Source organism: Eleutherodactylus coqui, chromosome 8 (assembly GCF_035609145.1).
Source record: "Eleutherodactylus coqui strain aEleCoq1 chromosome 8, aEleCoq1.hap1, whole genome shotgun sequence".
NCBI classification, from domain to species: Eukaryota; Metazoa; Chordata; class Amphibia; order Anura; family Eleutherodactylidae; genus Eleutherodactylus; species Eleutherodactylus coqui.
The window spans coordinates 96,537,863-96,546,551 of NC_089844.1; the positions used below are offsets into that span (position 1 = coordinate 96,537,863).

At 39.0% G+C, this 8,689-nt stretch overlaps 1 protein-coding gene across 1 annotated transcript in view; it reads right to left on the minus strand.

Annotated features, from left to right (window-relative positions):
* The window catches only part of CMKLR2 (chemerin chemokine-like receptor 2), a 29,835-nt gene extending 21,355 nt beyond the window's left edge, over positions 1-8,480 (minus strand). The window contains exon 1 of the mRNA XM_066576086.1: positions 8,448-8,480. The gene's annotated coding sequence lies outside the window, so the exon portion shown is untranslated. The remainder of the gene's footprint in view (positions 1-8,447) is intronic.
* Between the last annotated feature and the right edge of the window lie 209 nt (positions 8,481-8,689).

Sequence of the window (8,689 nt, forward strand, 5' to 3'; positions counted from 1 at the left end):
AGCTGTCTCTCAAATTGTCATTTGAGCGATCTTTGAGCGATCAGCGGCCCGTATAAACCAGCCTTTAGTCATTTAATTTATTGAGGAAAATGCTATCTATAAGTCTATATTAATATCTGTAAGTGGCAGATGCTTTCAGTATCTGATAACTGTTGATTAGTCCTGCATATTGGCTTGGGGATTTTAGCCATTCCTTCATATAAAACAGCTGCAACTCTGTTATGTTGGTAGATTTCCACAACATTTCTATAGGATTAAGGTCAGAAATTTGACTGGGCCATTCCAAAACATAACTTTATTCCTCTATCTATTTTTTTTGTAGAATGACTTGTGTGCTTTGGGTCATTATCTTACAGTATGACCCACGTTCTCTTGAGCTTCAGCTCATGGACAGATGTCTTGACATTTTCCTTTAAGGCCCATTTACACCAGCCGATGATTGCTAAAAAATTGCTAATCGGCGATCGTTTTAGCAATAATCTTTGCGTCTAAATGTGCGCCCATCGTGCACTTTTCATGCACTGCTAGCTGATACTTAAATTTAGTCCAGACTAAAAATCCTTGGTCAGCCTTATCAGCAGTTCTTCACGGGGAGTGCTGATAGCATTGTTTCCCCGTGGAGAACAAAGGATCTGAATGCAGATAATAGCCCTTGGACAATTAACTGCTTTCAGCTAAGGCTTCATTTGCACACTTAATTGCTCTTAAGTAGCTGAGTAGCTACCTAAAAGTTTATGCAAAATGATCCCTCAAAGCTGTCACTCAAACTGTTGTGATCTTTGAGCGATCATGGGCTGGTGTAAATGGGCCTTTAGAATTTGCTGGTATAATTCAGAATTCATTGTTCTATCAATGAAGACAAACTGTACTGGCCCAGATGCAGCAAAACAGGCCCAAACCATGATACTATCACAACCGTGTTTCACAGATAATATAAGGTTTTTATGCTGTAATGCAGTGTTTTTTTTCTAAAAGCAAAAAACTTGTAATTTAAGCCACAAATCTCTATTCTGGTCTTATATGTCCACAAAACATTGTTCCAATAGCCTTCTGGCTTTTCCAGGTGATCTTTAGCAAAGTGCAGACAAGCCATAATGTTCTTTTTGGAGACCAGCGGCTTTCTCCTTGGAATCCTGACATGCACACCATTGCTGTTCAGTGTCCTCCTGAACATTAACATTAGCTAATGTGAAAAAGGCCTTTAGTGGCTTAGAGGTTTCCTTGAGCTGTTTTGTGGACTATTAAACGCCTAGGTCTTCGTGTGATCTTTGTTGGTCGACCACACCTGGGGAGGGTAATAATGGTCTTGAATATTCTCCATTTGTATACAATCTGTCTGACTATGAAGATCAGATTGATAGATTGCCGCTCTTTAAATAAAACCGGCTGCTCACTCACACCTGATTGTCATCCTATAGATTGAAAACACCTGACCCTAATTTCACTTTCAAATTCGCTGCTAATTCTAAAGGTTCACGTACTTTTGCCACTCACAGACATGTGATATTGGATCATTATCCTCAAATAAATGAGTAAGTCTAATATTTTTGACTCATGTATTTGATGTGAGTCTTTTCATCTAATTTTAGCACTTGTGTCAAAACTTGATGTAATTTTAGGTCAAATATAAGCAGAAATATGGAAAATTCTGAAGGGTTAACAAACATTCAAGCACCACTGTAGCCGTAGGGCAGAGTATATCTAGAAACTAGTCTGTGTCAACTCACTGGAGACTTCCTAGTAGGCATGACGAAACTTAAAAAGCCATGAAATCTTCCTCAAAAAGAAACTGTACCCCTCCTGACCCCACATTATAGGCCTTTCATCCAGCCAGCAAGAAATCTACTGCACACCGACAAGCAGCAAAAACCTTGAAGCAACCTGTCTGTACATTGTTATCTTTTCCTTCTGGAGAAGTCTCTGGTTTGGGCTTATTCTCCTAGTCATGTTTCAAGGCCTATTAAAAGGTTGGACTTTGACTTGTGGGAAAGCTCCCTTTTAAGGCATTGTATGCATCTCCCATTTACATACCAGATTTTACAGAGGGGCATTAGTTGGCTTTTTAAGTCTCCTCATGCCTAATTCCCTGTTTGTCCGAAAATAAGACCTACCTTGAATATAAGCCTTACCCTGATTTTTCAGTGAGGCTTGAAATATAAGCCCTAGCTGCATTACATAAAAAAAGGAATACATTACCTAGCAGGCATAAGGAGGAACCCATTCCCATACTTAATTTTAGGGAAAACATACTAATTAAAAAAAAAGAACTATAAATATTTGGAAAAAAAAATCATTTTTTTAGCTTTTTTAACCCCCAATAAAACTAAAAGATGTGGAAAAAAGTTTGGTATCATGTTAGCCACTAGAACAAAATGTTATTCTTCTCAACAAGAGAAACCAAGTAATCTTGTAGGTATGAAACCTTTTAATGGCTAACAAAAATCCATGATTTTATAGCGAGCTTTCGAACCTCTCAGGACTCTTTCTCAGGCATAATGAAATAGATCCGAAGAGGCATGTGTGTATATATATTATATAGAGAGAGAGAGAGAGAGAGAGACAGACAGACAGACAGACAGAGAGAGACATATACTTATGACAAGGCACAGACATGTATGTGATTAATTTGCACTTCAAAGAATATGACAACAGGATGAATAGAGAAATAAATACTTAAATAGTCACTGATAAAGATGTGAAGGTTTTATGGTCCCTGAATTAGTGTTAGGGGGTCACCAGGCCAGCAGTGTTATCTGTGTTATAGATTTCTAATACTTCCCGGTCACGCATGAATCCTCTTGAAGAATTTAACCCTCTATTGAAAGTGTCAAAAGTCGTTATAAATTTATACTCCCAAATTCTTGTGTACGGTATGATGGAGTTTCTTTGCAGTTTCAGAAATCAACTACTCCAATTCACAGAGAAGGAAGGAAATGATTGTGTACCTCTAGTAGTGATTGGGATGTATGAGAAGTATATTCAGATCTATTTCATTATGCCTGAGGAAGAACCCTGAGAGGTTCGAAAGCTCGCTATAACATCATGTATTTTTGTTATCCATTAACAGGTATCATATCTACAAGATTACTTGGCTTCTCTAGCTGGAAACAATCACCATTTAATGTGTAATGGTGACGTATATTTCCCTGCTCAGGTGTATAACCTTACATTTATCAGTATTGAATCTCATTTGCCACGTTTCTAACCAAGTTCCAAATTTATCCAAATCCATTTGCAACCGTATTCTGTCCTCTCTTGTGTTAATTACTTTATATTGTTTTGTATTCTGCAAATTTTGATATTCTACCCTTCAAACTCTCCACAATGTCGTTAATTTATTAAAAAGAATAGAGCCCAATACTGCCCCTGTGGTAACCCGCTAGTAATGGTGACCCAATCAGAGTATGTACCATTTATAACCACCCTCTGTTTTCTATCACTGAACAAGTTGCTTACTTACACACATTCTCGCCCAGACCAAGCAGAACAAAGATTATACGATTAGCAGCAGAGTTAAGCAAATCTTCAAAAATGTGCCTTCTTCATTGATTCTCTGCAATGTTAAATCACCTTACTGTAAATCTCCAACCTGGTGAATCAAGCCTACTATCCATAATTAGGAAATAACAAACTAACAGTGAGCAATGGTTGATCTCTTGCTAGACGCAACACTTGAAAGTTAGAAAAATAAACTTCCTTTTCCCCTTGTGACTTTGTGATCGAAGTATACCGTTAGAGAGAGCCTGTTTAACCACAAATGTTTAAATGGATCCCATTGTTGCAACAATTATTATAAGAAGGGCAATATATAGTTTTGGCTTCCTGAAGATAATAATTTAGGCTGCTTTCACATCTGCGTCAGGGGTTTCATCTTCCTGCCAAATGTACTGGTAAGCATACAGACAGACTTTGTTTAAAGGGGAAGTGTTAATTAGTTCTTTATTGTACATGACTGTAAGAGCTCTATAAGGGGAATTCCAGATTCCATAGCATAATTCGCATGTATGTGGATTTTGCGGCAGAGCGTGCTGCTGATTCACCATGAGTTACACCCCTGCAGATTCTGAATCTACCACTTACCTAGTTATGGTGCAGATTTCAACCTTTGAAATACAAAGGTTAAAATCCGTGTCAGATCCACTACAAAAATGGAGGCAAAATCCAAACGATTTAGGTGCAGGTTATGCCACTGTGGCTTTGCAGGATATTTGTTCTATGTTTTCCACTGTGGAATGCCTGCGGTGAGTATGCAAAGTGTGAAGGTGGCCTTAACCCTTTCCAATCCACTGTCTGACATCTTAAGACATTATGATTTAAGGCTGTACAGCTCTGATGTTGGAAGACGTCCATCGGGGTTCTCTTACTATATATTGCCAGCCTCTCTGCTGTCGGAGCCTATCCAACGTGTAACCTCATGTAGTACTGACTTTAGCCAGCAGATAGCGCCGTTGTATAAAAACCAGGATACAAATTGGATTGGAAAGGCTTAAAAGCCATACTTTAAGCAGCTGAAAAGTGCAGGGGAGCAGAAGTACTAGAGGCACTTACTAGTAAACACTTGTATTATACCAATTCTCAGACTCTGTGTTAACCCTTTCCAATCCAATTTCCCTGCTACACGCACACTTCCAGCTCTAATTTATTTTAGTGGGAATTCACGCTGTGGATTCTTTGTAGTTACTCAACTGAAGCACGGGCGGTTTTTCACCACGAATTACGCGTGCGATGCATTGCTGTGTGGTACGCAGTGAATGGAGTCATTGATCCGTGCACAGGAGCGTGTAGACACTGCGCGTAGATACACATGAAAAATAGTTTGCAGCACGCTCTATTTCTTGGCTTTTGTATGGCCAGCGAATGCACACGCTGTCCAAACGCAATACATTGCTTATGGGCACTGATTTCATACGCAACGCCACTATGAAACAGAGCAAGGAATAAAAAAAAAAAAGATAAGAGTTATACTGCACATGACCACATGCGTGAGATATGCGGGCATGCATAGTACACTCACTGCCCATACGTGCTCCCATAAACACCAGTAAAACGCTGTGGGGACAACTGCAGCGTTTTACCGGTACGCCTGTGGACAGGAGGCCTTATACATATGTATGTATATTATTATAATACATATTATTATATATGCATAGTATTCATATGTATATTACACTATGCAGGAGAGACATCTGATATCATAGTTCTCTTCTGCATATATTTATTACATGTCTGAGCTCTCCTCTGTATAGTGTAACATACATTAGCAAAAGAGATTTCCGATGTCGGACTGCTCTCCTGCAGAGTGTTAGAAATATGTGTTGAACCTCACCCGACATGGGAGCTATGCAGGAAAATCTCAATGTTGGATGAGTTCCGATACTGGATTGGAAAGGGTTAAGTGACAATGATCAAACTCCACTGATACTTTGTATTTACTGTATCACCTGTTGGCAGTAGCACCAGTGGCTGGGCAGCCCTCTAAACCTATTTAGGTCCCTATATAGCAGTCTCTTCAAATTATTCATTAAAAGAACTTCTTAATGAAATAGTACTAAAAAAAAACCTCATTAGCAATTTTCTTTTGGGCTGGACAATAAATGTTCATTCAAATATATAATAGTCAAAGTGCTAAGGACCATTTGTCGGTCTCTCCGTGTGTGTGTGAATGTCACTTAGCTCTCTTAGCTCCGCCCTCTGATTACATGACAGTGATGTTATCAAAGGTCCTTTATCCTAGTGTACTGAATGAGGGATTATGGGCGGACTACATCCCCCACAAACCCCTGAGGCCTCAATTGCTATGGATACAGCAGTACTCAGTCTGCCAGTTTGTAGGTGGTTGTGAGACAGCTGCACACCTGTGTGGAGACTCCAATAAATGACACCTCACAAATGTCCACATACCTGGCAGTGCATACTGACCAACAACATTGAAGCATAGTCCTTCCCCACTATCTTCACATCTCCTAAATGTGATATCATGTCATCTCAAGTGCTAATGCCACCAACACCAGTCCAGCCTTCATGTAATCGTGAAACATTCTCCAGTGTGGAGACAAACCGTCGCTGTCGTGCAAACATGTCACCAAAGACAGTTCAACACCACCGTGCAGCTAATGCACCTTACATGACACAGCAACAAGCCAAAATGTCCCCTCAGCCAGCATCTGAAGTTTTTAAACCTTCTGCAGCAGATATGCGAAAGCTACAAGTAAACATGTCTCCTCAGCGAGCAGATGACGTTCGTAAACCACATGCAGCTCATGCGAAAGCAACAAAGCAGAGCTGTGTGTGTGTGTGACGTGCATGAAGCAGAGCCGTGTGTGACGTGCATGTATGGTGCATTGCACCACCAGAAACAATGGTACTATAATTTCCTAATAATTACTAGCAGCATTTATATAAACAAACTACAGCATTAGCATTAGATTGAACTGTCAGAACAGTTTACCATGTCTGTGTTTTCTTAATAGTGTATGTGAGAATATTGATATCCAAGTTTCTTCTACAACAGAGGTCATTCTTCTGGGATGATTTTCACTGAATTCTGGAGCGGTGATGTGAAAATTCTAGACGGTACAGTACACCAAAGCATTTTCATGGACTTAGCTTTGTGCACAGCGACAATATCATGCTGAAATGGCAAAGAGCCTTCCGCAGGCTGTTGTCACAAAGTTGTAAGGACACAATTCCCTGTAATAATATCATTGTATTGGGTTCAGTCTGAATCATGAAGAGGAAAATCACGGTCCCCATTATCATTCGTCCTTCACATGTGATACTGTTCATTTAGGCAGCAAGCATTCTCACCATATCTTTTAACCCTGACTCAGTGGCATGTTGTTGCGAGGGTGCAGCAGTATTCAGTCTAGTAGCTCTTGAGCTTACAAACTATTTAAAATTGTAGCTCTACATACCTACTGCCGCCCCGTATACTGCATCCACCACACACATTCTACGATGCGCCTGGCTTCTTTTTCATATTGTAGCTTTTAATTAATGCATACAACAATTTTGCTAAGAGAACACAAACATTAAATGGTGCAAAACTTGGGACTAGATTTTCACATCAGATGTCATTTTTTAAATAACATTTGTTGTCAACTATATTATATGGTTATTATATTGCATTATTATTAATGTTGCCCAACAGTTTTGACTGATATCCAGATTAGTCCCCTGTTATGGTGCAATCCGTTTCATGTTTCCATATTAGTTAATAACATGCAGGCTTCCATTAACTTATAAGTAAAATCTACTCCTTATAACTTTCTTACACGACCAGCTATAATAGTAATTCTACAGAGTTTTATTAAAAATGATTCCACCAATAATGAAATCTATCTTGGAGTATGCCAGAACATTCACACCTCGCCATTACCATCTATAGCCCACAGAAATGCTATGGCTACGTAAAGGTACTTTCATAAAAATGCTAAATAGATCACTGCAAACTGCATCACTTGTAAAGCATATGCGGTTGCTGATATCCACTATGTATAAAATGCATCATAATTCAGTCTATAAATGGTGCCTACAGTTCTCTACATGGAAATGTTGGAAATACAAACTGAAATAGCTTACTATAGTGTTGCATGATATATGACACACTCCTTACAATGTGAGACATTTTTTACATTTCATGTTGCATTTCTGAAAATCCAAGCCAGAAGACATTTGTTATAGATAACCAGTGAAGATTTACTTAGACTGAAGCACTGTGCAAATAATGCACCAGTGTGAAAGTAGTACATTGTGAGCCATATTCCACATATGCTACATGACAACTGAGAATTCATGAGAAAAGTGGTGGAAAAATAGATATCAGAATTTAACTACAATGCCAGATGCTTCATAAATATGTCATTCGGACCAAATATATGTATTTTTTTCTTTAATCTGTTTATATGGATGCCACATTCTTGAACTCTCGACTCTTCATTAGGCATCTTCTTATTGATTTTATTATCCTCAGAACAGGTCTCAATATCAGATGAGCAGAGGTATGCCTTATGGCGCTCGCCCATGGAGTCTATAATGTTCTGAGTTTGGGTCACAACAGCCGGGCTAGAATGTATTACAAACACAGAAATGCAGCCATAATGCACTTGTGGGAAACTGGCCTTAAAGTGTAATCTGAGTTACAAACGTTTCCTATTTCAATGGAAATTTACATCATTTCCACTCATGTTCTAAAGATAGAGAATTTGGATTTTAATGTCCACACAGAACCCATGATGATCCCTATATTTACTTACAAAAACGCTCAGTCTATACTGAAAAAGAGGCATCTGTCTGTTTATGTTCGTACAAAGTGTACTGGCTATACACAACTCAGATCAATAAATAGTCAATGTTAAGTTGTGAAGGAAACGAGTATCTACACATGTAATAAGTCACACTGATTCCAGAACTCTATGTTGTGTAAGTCTAGGAGAAAGACGACTCACCTCCGTAATTCCTGCAGTCCCACATGAAATGAATTTATCTGCAGCTGTTGAGCAAAGAGAAGTACTGTGATTCATTTTCTCCGGGGAGATCAGAATGTCCGCCTCCATGGGAGGGACAATATAGTCCTCTTATGTTTAGGATGTGACAGTTTGCATCTGAACTAACAATGCTGGTTTTAAGGGTGGAAGCCAGAGTGGGTCAGCTGGATTACATACATCCTTTGAGAAGGAATTACTGTTGG